Source organism: Erpetoichthys calabaricus, chromosome 2, assembly GCF_900747795.2.
Source record: "Erpetoichthys calabaricus chromosome 2, fErpCal1.3, whole genome shotgun sequence".
Lineage (NCBI taxonomy): Eukaryota > Metazoa > Chordata > Cladistia > Polypteriformes > Polypteridae > Erpetoichthys > Erpetoichthys calabaricus.
In genome coordinates, this window is record NC_041395.2 from 111,620,766 (window position 1) to 111,635,278 (window position 14,513).

Here is a 14,513-nt window from a genome sequence, read left to right on the forward strand (position 1 = left end):
GGTTTCATTAAAAGGCATTAAGCATATTAATATTCAATTTCCAGAGACCCCTCCCTGTAAACACTTTTTCTAACCTGTGTACAGTTAATATTATAACCTTGTTCTGTACTTCAAAAAACAAAATTGTAAGCTTCCAATTCCAAAATTTGAAAGAAATCCAACCATTTTCAGTCCCTGTTAGCATTAATTTCAATAGTTGTTTTTTCTACATAAAAAATGTAGCTGCTGTTTGACTATTGTTGATTTTTTTTTCTATGATCCTGAACTGGGTAAGCAGTTTAGAAAAAATATTTGGATAATCATTCTTTATTTTGGCATTTGTACATTACAAGAAAACAGAATATTAAGTGCAAGTGGGATTTCATTATTCGAGGACATGTAGGATAGTCATTGTGATTTGCCTGTATAATTGTGAGCCACAAACCTCCAAGCAATTCTTAGTCAGGATTTGATGTCATGCCTGCAATGCAGATTGGGTCCTAGAGCAGCAAGTATCTTTAAATGGCCTGTTGATAAAGACTGGGACAACTGAAGAATTCTAAAAGGAAATATGTAGTTTTATTATAGTGCAGTACAGCAGAACAAGAATTACAGTTATTGTTACAAAATTAAGATTAGTAAAATGGTTTGACAAAAATATGCCAATGAAAATAGAAAAGAAAAAGTTCATTAAGGATTATGAATTCTCTAACATGTGAAACAAAGTCATTTAGGGTCTCTAGCAAGCAACCAAGGGATGTAACAATTTAACACAGGATTTTTTACTCAATGCAATTTTACTTAATACTAACTTGAGGTTACATACCCTGTCTTGGTGAGGTAATACCTGACCTACAAGCTCCTGAAATTGCCAAAATTATAGAACTACAGAAAATGTTAAAGCAGTAATTGGGGTTTCACTCTCTTGTTTGTTTTAGTGATTTGAGTTCATCTATTAAGTTCAAAGCTATTCATTCTCTTGGCACGTATCTTGTATAATGATATGTGGACCCCACTGCATTTTCTTTGTGCTGAGTTTGGTTAAATGCAGAAATGTTCAGGAATTTCGATGAACTCTGCAAAATGCCCTAATGTTAGTGGAGATGGAGAAACCAAACTAGTTTAGTATTTTTCAAGTCAAAGTTATTTCTTCTCAAACATGGTATAAAGGCATTTGGCAGGCAAAATTGTGTTATGATGTTAAGTGTTTTCTATAGATTTCAAAAAATATCTTTCTTGCACTGGTGCCTTACAATGGAGGCTATGGGGCACTGCCTGAAAAATAAAATATGAGGTGAAGTACTCATACTGTATGAATGCATAAAATTTGGTGCATGCACAATGCAAATCAGGCAGATAGAGCCGATCGAGTAGTGACATCTCCATCCAACATAAAGGCTACAGCTCTGTAATTTCTTTGCTGGCCTTGCAAAGCATCATGGGATGTAGGGAAAAAACTCTGTCTAAGCCAGCTGCACAGTAAATTTTTTGGGAAATATTTGCCCAACAAAGTCACTGGCGAACTCAGAAAATTTTCAGAATGCTTTGGTGAATTTTTCCAATTAACAGTAATCTTGTAGTACTGCATTGAAATTAAATGTATGAGAAATGAAATACAGTAGTATTGAAATCAATATACACTATTCCTAAGCAGGTTGTTATAACTATAATATAGTTCAGAAGAAAAGGGAGTAACTACAGGGTGTATAGAATGTCACCACAAGTAAAGATACAGTATGTGAATACAAATATCCTTTCCAAAAACCTTAGAGATACTGCAAATCGAGAATACACCATTGTGTATTTTGTCTATACCTTATTAAAAAAAGAAAATTCACTTTAACAGGGAAGTGAATTAGCCATCATGGCTCAGTTGAGAAATGAGATGGCTACTTAGAACTAAATAGTATGTCTTTGTGTCACAGTGTGTACCTGCGGTTCATGTTTGATTTGTACTTTACACATCAAATAATCTGGCCAAAGTAGAGCTTAGATGGCTGCGACTATTTAAACTGTACTCCACTCTGGGCAACAATATTTTAAAGGGAATGAAATTATAACATACATATTGTATTAAAAATCTAAATATAAAATCAATTGTAATACAAATTAGTTTGATTAAAAAAAAAGTAATTTACTTGTGACTTTTCCGCATTCATATGTGAATGCTTTGCTCACACTACATATTTATTTTTCAAAGACTAAGTAACTGAAATAGTGTTAAAATTCAATTCAATTGAATAATATTCACTTTATTCTTATACAGAGCTCTTTAATGAAGACACGGTCAAGCTTAGACAGGATTACAAAATCAGAATAATGGCAGAATAGGACATAGCTATGTATATCTAATCACAGGGATCTGTTTGAACGTACAGTAACAGTGAGACCTATAAAAGGTAAGAATAGTAACAGAAGGTCTGGCTAACAGAAGATCTTTCTGGATGGCAGTGGAGGAGGGGAAATCAAAGGCTCCAGTTAATAACATTCTTGGAGAACATAAACATCGATGTGGGGGGGTCCACGTAGTATCAAAGTAAAACTAAATGAAGTTGCCTTCCTCTTGAATAGGATCTGTTTTAAGAAGGGAGGTTGTTTTATGGGAGGAGGAAGTTTCATCATTTATTATTTAGCATAACACAGGGTTGATTTGTTCCTGCCTTGTTCCTATGCTAGCTGGGATATGCTCTGACAACTGACACCCCCTACAACTCTTTTTAGGAATAAGCAGGTTAGAAAAATGACTGACTTACTGACATTTCAATACTGCACTTCCCCAGTTTTTTGCTGTGTAATTTACAGTTGCATCATTTCTTTACGTGGCATGGAAACATCAGTGCAAATTTACTCTGTGTTGATTTTTATTTTCCACTTTCCAAATGGAAATGTTTAACATCTTTTGTACTTCATATGACTTTGAACAGAGAACTGAATTGTGTGTTTTTCTGGCTAGAAACTGGCCTCCTGTTGCAGTAAGATATAGTGGAAGGTCTTGGATTTGACATGAGCTTTACAGTGGTGGCAGTGGTGGCACTGACGAATTTTACTTGATTTAACTTGATTTAATGGATGTATATAAGTAGTTGACAGAGCATAGCTTATGGTCAAATTAATCAAAAGTCTTGTGTCATCTTTACAATTATAATGGCAAGATCATCTATTAAAGGTTAGAGAATGATGGCAGGTGTCATTTTAAAATGAGCAATTCCTAAAAGAATGAGTGTTAATATACTTCAAAGGCAGTGGGGTACCAGTTACCACCTGGCCCACCTATAAAGCAAATATACTGTACCACCAATGTTACATCAACTCCACTAAAGCTAAACTAACTCTTAACAATTGTCATTTTGTTCCCATTCTAACATAGTTAATTTGTCTATAGCAGGCATGAAGTGACAAGAGTCCTATTGCTGTGCGGCTACTTCACAACTTTCTGAAAGCCTGCTGAAAAGACACTTTATTCATTAAATTATCAAATGGCCTTTGGGAAAACAGTTTGGTTGTCAGATCATCTTGTGCTGTATGTTGCACTAATTAAACAGGAAAGAAATCCGAACACTTAATAAAGAACAATGACTCTAATTATGTGGTTAGGTGTGAAAGCCTCATCCATGATGGTTAACAATCTTACTGCAATTAATCTAGACTCAAGTTTTTGAAATCCTGTGAGCCCAGTGAAATAATAAATTCCAAGTTTAAGAAGGCAATGTCAGCCGGGGTTTCATTGAAATGCTTGTCTTTTCTTCTGAAAATAAGTGCTAAGCCCCTTTGTCACTAAGCATGCATCTGCCTTGCTTTTTTCTGACTTTTAAGTCTGGGTTTAGAAAAGAAGTCCTTACTTTTTTAGTTTTCTCTAATTGCTACAAATACTGATTTTCTTGATGAGATTTGACAGGCAGTTTTCAATCAGCAGTTGGCAACCGCTTCAAGACAGTCAGACAGATAACTTTTTTCATGGTATTGTCAAATATGTAATAATAGAGTATGAAAAAATTCAGACCACACAGCAAAAAGGTTTGGGGGCACCCACCCGTAAACTTGAAATATGCTGTCAAAAAAGCAGAGTTGTTCAATAGGTCTTAACAGACATTAGTCCAAAACAGAACTGGTAAGACAGACGAATCAAGGCGGTTTAAAAGCCAGGCAGGGGAAATGACGTCATCCAGGCAGGAGACGGAAGTAATGTCATTGGAACTAGAACCGGAAGTGACATCATTGAGTCCAGGCGGAATTTCCTGTGGTCGGTCTGCAGAGGAAAAAGAGAAAAAGGATCAGTGCACTCTGCCACCCCCTGGTCCGGCATAGAATTATCCTTTTTTGAGCCCTTTTGCTGCCTCCCATGCGCATGTGCATGACAAGGCTCATAATAGGGTGACACTGTATATTTGTGATGGCTCTGTGTGGAATATCCAGTTATGCTGTTCAGTGTACTTAACTCAAACATATTTCTTTTAGTGTTCTCATATTGTATAGCGTTTCTAATCCATCACCAGTGTAACAGACCAAACATGACTCTCAAGCATTTCACCCCAAGGATCGCACTGTCACAGTGTAATTTATTGGCTGTCTTTTGTCCACCTTTGTCTCAAGGATGTGGTCATTGTCTGTTGATTTCATACTCTGTTGTCAATACTTTTTCATCTGTATCATTTTCAGGAGTACTGATGTGAATGTTGTACTTTAAACATACCGCTGTTTAGCTTGGTATATTTTTGTCTCCAAATAAGTCACTGCTTTTTCATTCTGTGTTACAGCCATAAATAGTTTGTGAGTGGATAGTGAAATGAACAAGCAGGTCCTGTGGTGGTTCTGTTATAAACTAATGCCAGCAATGTGGCACTCAATTATAGAATCATTTATGATATATCTTTCTGTTTTGATCTGTTATGTGTTGTCCTCACTACATGCTTGGCTATAATAAACTAAATAAAAAAGTTATTGTCAGTAACCAGGCTTTGGTTTTTATTAGCTGGCCTTCCTCTTTAAACATTTGACTTATACAAACCTATTATCAGTTGATGGGATGCTGGTTTCTAAGATGAACCAGTTTTCATACCTAGGATGCCTGCTCCCCTGTATACTTTCATGCTTTTGTTTAGCTGAAGCCAGGCAGGTGTAGTTACCCATCATGCACCATGCTACTGGACATTCAACTGTTTGGTCAATGGTTTATGACAAAAATGCTGCTTTAATACTCATTTGTTTAAATGATTGCATGGCTTTGGGTCGGGACAATACAATGTTCAAAGTCACAAAGACTCATCAGAGATTTGTACTTGTGGTGTAGATACAGATTGATGGATGATTACACAAGACATTTTCTTTTTTTTTCTGATTTTCTAGAGTGCATCTCATTTAGTCATTCTGATGTCATTTTTGTGTTGCTAACGAGACTTTTCTAATTCATCCTAATTTGTTTCTGCAGAGGATAATGAGCTGTGTGCTTGTGTTAATGCTTGTAATGAAATGCAGATGCTAATTATCGCTAACAAAGACCATTTCCAATGTCTGTAAAACCTCACACACAACTCTGTGGTAGATTTCTGTGTGCATCCTGTCATTATTGATTTTCTTATTTGTTTAATTTAATTTTTTATAGTGCCCTTAATAGCATGAACAATCACAAGACACTTCACAGAGCAAACAAGACATCAATACACTGTGGAATTAACGAACTCAGGAGCAGCATAAAGCACAGAGTTGGAAGCAATATTAACAAAAGGAGTGCATGTGGAAATTGACAAAGATCTGACATTGATGATAAAGAGTAATGCACTGTGGCAGAGAAGCTGTTCAGTTCAACACAGTAGAGTCTATTTCGGAGATGCAAGAACAACATTTCTAGAAAGCGAGACTAAAGAGAGATGCCAAAAAAAATTACACTTGTTATTAATAATAATAATAATAATACATTTTATTTGGAGCACCTTTCAAAAAACTCAAGGTCACTGTACAATCAGGTTAAAAAATAAACATTCAATGACTAGAAAATGTAAAATCCAAATAAACATCAGATAAAACACCAATACACTCCTGTTTATTTTATTACAAAATAATAGTAAGAGGAAGCCTGAGTAGGACTATATCATGACACATTGGTGACCAGAATTTGTTATTTTTCCAGGTTTTCCATAAACATATTACGCAAACTGTTTTACAAAATAACAAAATTGTGTGGAAGATTGAGTATATATGGTTTATGCTAATGGACAGACATGCTTGCAGGATTAAGCTAGAAAAAAAGGAGTACCAGAAAAAGACAGGTGTAAAATCTAAGATGTAGACCAACAATGACAGATAATTAACTTACACTCAAATTATTACACCTCCTCTAACTCCCTATGTAGAACTAGGCATATTGTCCACTCTCATCTAGCAATCTATTATTTCTATGCTTGCTTGCTGTTTTCTTGTGTTAACCAACAAGTTTGTGTATTGCTTATGCATCTCTTCATTTGGTGTTGGTACGTCTGATATGAGCCTCAGGGCAGTGTTCATTATTGGACTTTGTTTCCTATGCTTCTATTGAATATATGTGAAGTTCTTAGAGCACGGGTAAGGTTCTGTGTAACTAAAGTGTGTTATAATTATTGTTGTCATTACTATTATTATATTTTCTCAATGGAAAAAGTTGAAAAAGTTCATATTTAAGATGTGGGCTATGATGGCAATCCAAGATGGACCTTTGCTTTATTCAAGTTTAACTCCAAACTGTTTACTGCCATACTAGGTTTGATTTCCTGTAACACTGTGCTGGATGGATTCATTAGGTAAAGAACATAGATAATTGGCTGTAGTAGATAAATAATATTGCAATACAGATATACAGATTTTAATGAGTCTTCAAAATGCACCCTGCTCTGTGCAGAAGAGTTCCCATTTAGCTACTCTACGATTGGGCTGGAGTTCTTAGAATAAAGCTTTTTCACTAAGACTCTCAATGAAATGTTAATATAGCTGAAAAGTCTGCAGGAAAGTACCGTATTTGTCAGGTGATGAATAACATCATGCATCTAAAAAATGTGTAAAAATCATCACTGTAATGTTTAAAACAAAGACAGAAAGAAAAATTAATACTAAGACCAGAAAATGTTATGAAAGTGTTGTCATTGGTACATTTTCATGAAAATAATTTTTCACACCAGTCATACAAAATTAACAACAATTTAAGAATAGTTTAAATAACAAAATGCATGTTATATCTCATAAGAGACTGTTGTTTCAATTAGTCAAATTTCTTCATAAACTCTTTTCTCATTCTTCTGCATGTCAATGTAGTCTCCACATACTATAGGAATCCTTCTTTTTTAACAATTTTCATTAGAATATTTAGAGAATTTTGATGAAAACAGGCTATGCAATCCAAGGACATTGCCAGTTCTGTTTACCTAATCCAAAATAGCATCACGTTAAGTTGTGAAGAACCCTAAAGTCCTGCCCTGTACCACATTATTTAGTAATTATTCCATACATTTATGATTCTGTATATGAAGAAACATTTTCTAACATTTATTTATCCTTAACAAGGTTCAAATATTTACAGACTCCTTATAAAATAACCATACTTGTTCCCTTTGTAATTTTGAATACTACAATCATGTCCCTTTATTTATTTATTTATTTATTAATTAATTTATTATTATTAATTAATTAATTAATTAATTTATTAATTCGGTCCCTGTACAGCCGGTGTCAGAGCTTGGTCCGCATTGCCGGCAGTAAGTCGAACCCGTTTCCAGTGAGAGTTGGACTCCGCCAGGGCTGCCCTTTGTTTCCGATTCTGTTCATAACTTTTATGGACAGAATTTCTAGGCGCAGCCAGGATGTTGAGGGGGTCCGGCTTGGTCGACTCAGGATTGGGTCACTGCTTTTTGCAGATGATGTTGTCCTGTTTGCTTCATCAGGCCGTAATCTTCAGCTCTCTCTGGATCAGTTCGCAGCTGAGTGTGAAGCAGCTGGGATGGGAATCAGCACCTCCAAATCCGAGACCATGGTCCTCAGCCAGAAAAGGGTGGAGTGCCCTCTCAGGGTTGGGAGCGAGATCCTGCCTCAATTGGAGGAGTTCAAGTATCTTGGGGTCTTGTTCATGAGTGAGGGAAGAATGGAGCGTGAGATCGACAGGCGGATCGGTGTGGCGTCCGCTGTGATGGGGGCTCTGCATCGGTCTGTTGTAGTGAAAAAGGAGCTGAGCCATAAGGCAAAGCTCTCAATCTACCAGTCGATCTATGTTCCTACCCTCACCTATGGTCATGAGCTATGGGTAGTGACCGAAAGAACGAGATCGCGAATACAAGCGGCTGAAATGAGTTTTCTCCGCAGGGTGTCTGGGCTCTCCCTTAAAGATAGGGTGAGAAGCTCAATCATCCGGGAGGGACTCAGAGTAGAGCCGCTGCTCCTCCGCATCGAGAGGAGTCAGATGAGGTGGCTCGGGCACCTGATCAGGATGCCTCCTGGACGCCTCCCTGGTGAGGTGTTCCGGGCACGTCCAACCGGGAGGAGGCCCCAGGGAAGACCCAGGACACACTGGAGGGACTATGTCTCCCGGCTGGCCTGGGAACGCCTTGGGATTCCCCTGGAAGAGCTAGAAGAAGTGGCCGGGGAGAGGGAAGTCTGGGCATCTCTGCTCAAGCTGCTGCCCCCGTGACCTGACCTTGGATAAGGGGAAAAGGATGGATGGATGGATGGACAATCATGTCACCTCCTAATGTCTGCTTATTTAAACTGAAAAGGTTCAGCTCGTCAAATTTTTCTCTCAGCTCATATGTTGCAGTCATGGAATCAGCCTGGTCAATATCCTTTGGACTTTGTCTTGCCTTGTTATGTTTTTTTAGTTATTTTCCCAGCATCCATTCTTTCTCTTGCAACAGTGTACTTGTGACCACTCTCCTACAGTTATCACTTCATTTTCTTTCACTCCATTGACTTTTTTTAATTACATCACCATATTCTGATGCTGTTTGTATTATGCAATCCCATATCATATTGGTGTCATTAGTAGCTGTCACCTTTTACCTTCTTCACCACAAACCTTTTTCCACTGTGGTGTTATTTCTAGAAAACCTGACAGTGGTTGCTGGTACTTCTTCACAATTGTCGCCACTGAAGTGACAGAATGTTCTTCATGTGGTACATTTCTCTTTTTTGGTAACTGCTACTTTTAAATGTGTGTATATTCTGTTATCCAGACAGTACTCTGGTGTCCAGCTTCCCTTCTTTACCAATTTGAGTACTTTTTGATTCATTGCACGTTACATATCTTGTCATTCATTTACTGGTTGTTAGCTGCATATTATTATAGTATACTATTTATATTCATGTTTATTTATTGATGCATGTGTGAACTTGCAAATCACACTTCATTTCACTGTATAGTTTTTGTGTGCTGTGTTTTTCTTTGATGTTCATACATTCATATTTTTGTATCATTGCTATTTTATTTACTGTGCTCTGGTGTCTTCATTTTTTGCATTCTTTAATCTACATTTTTTATCTTATTTCCTAAGCCGAGGATTTTTGTCAAGTATGATTTCCCATACCCGTGTGAGTTTCTAACTTCATTGGTAATATTTATTCAAGAATTATAGTAAGTGCATGAGAATGCTTCAAAAAAACTTTGGAAAGAGCTTGTGTATATTTTATATTTTATTCTGCATGGAAACCTGCTCAGTGTACTTTGGGGCAAAAGAATGCTATGGAAAATCTGTTCTAATATCCTATACCTCACTGTTTGCATAAAGACTAAGTTTGTTTACTTGGAAAAATCCCAATCTACTGAATTTTATTGAGAACTTGGCAATAACTCATTAATATCATGTAATATAAGTAAACATATGTGGTCTGTACTTACCTATTTGCTCTTTTATACTATACAAAGAACATATTTTAGATGTGGCTCTGTATTTGCATTGCTTGCTTCATGCAGTAGGGGGCAATGCTGAGTTTTTTTTTTGGATTGCTTTCAAAGCATACTATTGTACTTGCTATATTAATGTAATTTGTTTGATTGAGTTGTATGCTGTGTGATGGATGGCCAGGACCATTACCTGGCTGGCATGGCAACCGGGTCGAAAGACTGAGGGTGAGAGCACAGTTGGGACATTATCTCCCCCAAGACACTAGAGGGCAGCCCATCTGGGTTGCTACAGCACCACGGATCCCCGCAGGGCATGCTGGGAGTTGTAGTTTGGAACAGCTTTGTTGGGTTCCATGAATGCCGCCAGGGGGTGCTCCAGGTACGGCTGAGACATTTGTCACACCACTTCCGCCACACCTGGAAGGTCTGGGAACACCTGGAACACTTCTGGGTGCGCTATAAAAGGAGCCACCTCACCCGAGTTGAGGAACCAGAGTCAGGAGGAGGTGAACATAGCTTGTAGGAGGAGGAGTGGAGACTGAGAAAGAAAGAGAGAGGAAGAGACAAAGATTAAGGAAGGACTGAGCTTATTTGTAATTTTGGTGCTTTGTACTGTGCTACTGTGGGAAGCTAAAGAAAAGCACTTCCCCACTAAAGGTATGCTGGGTGAAAAGACTAGGCTCTGTGTCTGTTGTGTCTGGGGTTTGGGTTTCTGTACTCCCCCTGGTGGTCCAAGCCAGTTATAATGTTATGTTTCCAAATACAAAAACAGTTGCATCTCTGGTATTACAGTAAAGTAATTGATACTGCCATTGGCAAATAAAAAACAGTAAGGGATAATTTCAGTGTTTTCTTTAAGACTGAGGACAAGAAAATGGTTTTCCCTGTTGCTCTATTTTGAATGTTATTTTCCTGTCATCTCCAACCTCTCTTTCAAATGTTGACTCACTCTGACTTACTGTAAGTATCTCCTTCATTCCAGACAATTTTCTGGACCTTCTGCTGTCTACTGTTCTGCACAGAACCTGCCATTCGGTTGTTTTGCACCTTTCATTGTGCACTTCTAATCGGCCTCCTCATTTTACATTGGTTTATGTAATTTGCCCTTGTATTGAAGACAGCAGTGCTCAATTCATCTGTTGTCTTTAACATTAATCCCATTCGTGATTTCCAATTCCATTTTAAAAATAATCCAATTTAATTTGCATTTCAATCAGCATTTGGCAGTCCATCATCTCCTTTTGTGATTTTGACTACACCTTTATAAGGAAAATGACCTCTGTTTATTTCTTAATTGACCCCTTGGTTTTTGCTTCTTTATCTGGACCTTACTGCTACTTTTGCAATGAAATGACATATAGAAAATAAAATGATTGTTTGACCTTAGCACTATCAGTCTTGAACTGTGTAAATACCAGTTGGCTCAGCAGAGAGTAGACACTTGGTTAGAGGTCTCTGCAAACGTGAAGACTGGAATGTTCATCATCAGGTCTGGTCAGCTGCATAGTTGTGTTTTGGTAGTACTTAATTTTGTTTTACAGCTTTAGAGCTTATTTAACTATGCTTTTAGTTTTCAAATGTTGCTCTTCTAAGCTGTTATTTTAAGTCACTGACAATATTTGGGTGTTCTTCCACAAGTGACAAACATGTTGATCAAGAGAATCCTTCAGTTACTTTAGGTAAAATGTCCTATTATGGAAATGCTGTATATATGGTGTGAATTGCAGCGTTCTAGTTTCCAATGAGTGATGTTTAGAAGTGTGACAACATTACTTGGCCAAACATGCTCCTGGCAGAAAAAAATGAATATGTGTAGGAAGAGGTGCACAGTGTCAGGTCCAAGAGCTAAATGGATCAAATCCAGCACCTGGTGCTGTCATGTGCAAATCGTTTAATCACAGAGACAGATTTGTAACACATGTCACAAGGTCACAGGGAAGCCAGTAAGTGAGGGAAGGAGGTTGTCAGAAATAATCAAACATGTTTACTGCACAGGCAGATCTTTCTTCTAGCCAAATCGTAACACAGCTACCTCTGTGGGGGAGATAAGGTGCCAAAAACCAAGACTCTCATGGCTTTCCTTCCAAACAGTACATTTATTTCTCTGCTCAAAGAAAGCTTCTGCTAGGATTTTTTTTTTTTTTTCAAACTCGTTCCCAAATTTGGTAAGAGCACTGATTCATAACCTCTCAGAGCAGCGTGGGGTTTATCTGTTCCTCTTCTTTTGTGCTTTACTTCCACAATCAATAATGTAAAAATAATCCAGCAAAGGTTGGAATCAGCAAATAGATGACGCATAGAGGTTAAAGCTGCATATTTGAATTGTTTTCCTGCTTTGGCAGAATCTAGTGGCAGATAAGGACTAGCAGTTTTCAAAGGCATCGCCTCTCTGCAGAGTTTCAGTCCAAGGCGAATTAGACACCTCACCCTGGTCCTTATTCAGTCAGTGTCTTTTCATCATTTCTAGTGTTTCGAACACTTTCTATTCACATAGTATGTGCACATAATACATAAGTGTGATCTTGCTGACAGAGTGGATGTATCTGAAATTACTCTTTAAGATTTTAATGAATAAATTAACATTCATGTGAAGTTGCCAGAAAACTGCTCATCACTAAGCCAGTGTGGAAACAATCATTTGGAATGCTATAGCATGGCCTCACTTTTTGCCATGGGGCTTTGTCAACAGAATATGAAAAATACAATAGCCTCCTTAGATAATGTGAATATAATATATGCCTGCTGTCCTGGATCATACAAACAAGCTAGAAAGAGAAACGGTGCAGTATTTCCGCCCACATAACAGGTCACTGTGATCTTAGAGATGATGCTTACCACTTATCAGCTTTATATTATACCCACTTATCCATTTTAGATGTATGGCCTGCTGAGCTCTCATGCTGAAGATAACAGCCAGATTTTATAGTAGAGATGAGCGTTCATATTAGGTATGTAATGTAGCTTCCTAATTAGAGGAGTCCTGAAGAAGATTCTGACAAACAGCGAGGGGACTCCTTCTTGTAAGGCACGCCATCAATAAGATTTCTACATAAATAACATGCCTTTTTTTAACTTGGGCATGAGTCCATGCATTTTAGGAGAATTTAAATAGATCCCATTCCAAGGTTCCTAATATGCCCAAGCTTCATAGAGGAAAGATAGGACAGAAACAGAAAAAACAGGAAGGAGAAAGGAGATGTGATTTGTATCTGTGTGAATGTTTCCTGCATGTTCAACTGACATTTTATTCATTAATTGCATTCTGAATTAAGTTGAGTCTAATTTGTAGTGGTCTAGGGGTTCCTTTAATGCATGGGTGTCGAACTCCAGGCCTGGAGGGCCACAGTGGCTGCTGGCTTTCATTCTAACCCTTTTCCTAATCAGTGACCAGTTTTCACTGCTAATTAACTTGTTTTCCCTTCATATCAATAGCCCTGTTTTTAAGGATTCAGTCCTCTGAATAGATTCACTTCTTCATTAAATGGCAGCCAAACAGAAATGAGATGTGAAACGAGCCAACAGATGACCAGCTAAACTGAGCCTTCAAACTCCTGCCAATTTCACTCCAAACAGTTCCTTAATGAGAAGCCAATTCTTGCTGTTAATTAAACCAATTACTTAATTCCACAGCTTGTTGCTGCTCTCATTCTGCCACAGCAGAAATCTCCAAAACTGTTGATTTTCTTTTTTTTCTAAGAACACCATCAAGATGTTTTGGTGACCTCGGAAATCAGCCTTACTTCTTTATTCTCAAATAATGTGGTTTCCTGGTGATGTGGCAGCTTGTTTTGTGTCTCATTATTGTTTGGCTCCTCATTAAGGAAAAAGAAAGAACTAAGGGGTCTAAGTCAAGTTAATTAAAACAAAGGCAAAAGAAATTAATTAGCAGCAAAAACTGGACACTAATGAAGAAGATGGCTAAAATGAAAACCTACAGCCACTGCGGCCCTCCAGGACTGGAGTTCGACACCCGTGCTTTAATGTATGTGTTTGTACTGAGGGCATGTTTATTAGATTTTATAATAGTGTGGCACAGGAGTCTCCAACTCCAGTCCTAGAGAGCTACTGTGGCTGCAGGTTTTCTTTTCAAATAAAATAACAACTCAGTTAATTTATTTACCAATGTATTTATAATTCTATAAACTTACTTATTGAGTGTTGTATTATTATTTTGCATCCCATTTTTCAAATGCCAGCTGTGTTGAACGTGTACAGTATATACTCCCTCTGTCTGTGTGGGCTTTTCTCCAGGTATCCTTGCCTGCCTCCCACATCATAAAGACACACATTCAAAATTAACTAGATGTGTGTGAACCTGGTGATAGACCAGGTGTGTCATGCAGAGGTGGTTCCTGCTTTGCACCCTATGCTGCTCAGATGTGCAACCCTAAAATGGATGAACGGCATTTGTTTGTTAATAAGGTCATTTTAATCTGTACTTTTTAAAATGTATTATGTGCAAATGTTTTACAGTATTACTATTCTTTATTTGGCAGAAGCTTTTCCCTAAATCAAATTCTAAAATATTGATGTGCTTAGTATTGCTGCTTCACAGATCCAGCATCCTGAATTAAAACCTTGAACACAAGTCATTGCCTATGTCCAGTTTGCATGTTCTTACTGTGTGTGCATTTTTTTCTCAAGGTACTTTGTTTTCCTTCCACATCTCAAAAACTTGTGC

At 37.6% G+C, this 14,513-nt stretch overlaps 1 protein-coding gene across 3 annotated transcripts in view; it reads left to right on the forward strand.

The window, feature by feature from the left end:
* LOC114646258 (synaptotagmin-7-like) overlaps nt 1-14,513 on the forward strand; it is a 527,399-nt gene that overhangs the window by 298,381 nt on the left and 214,505 nt on the right. The window lies entirely within an intron of this gene.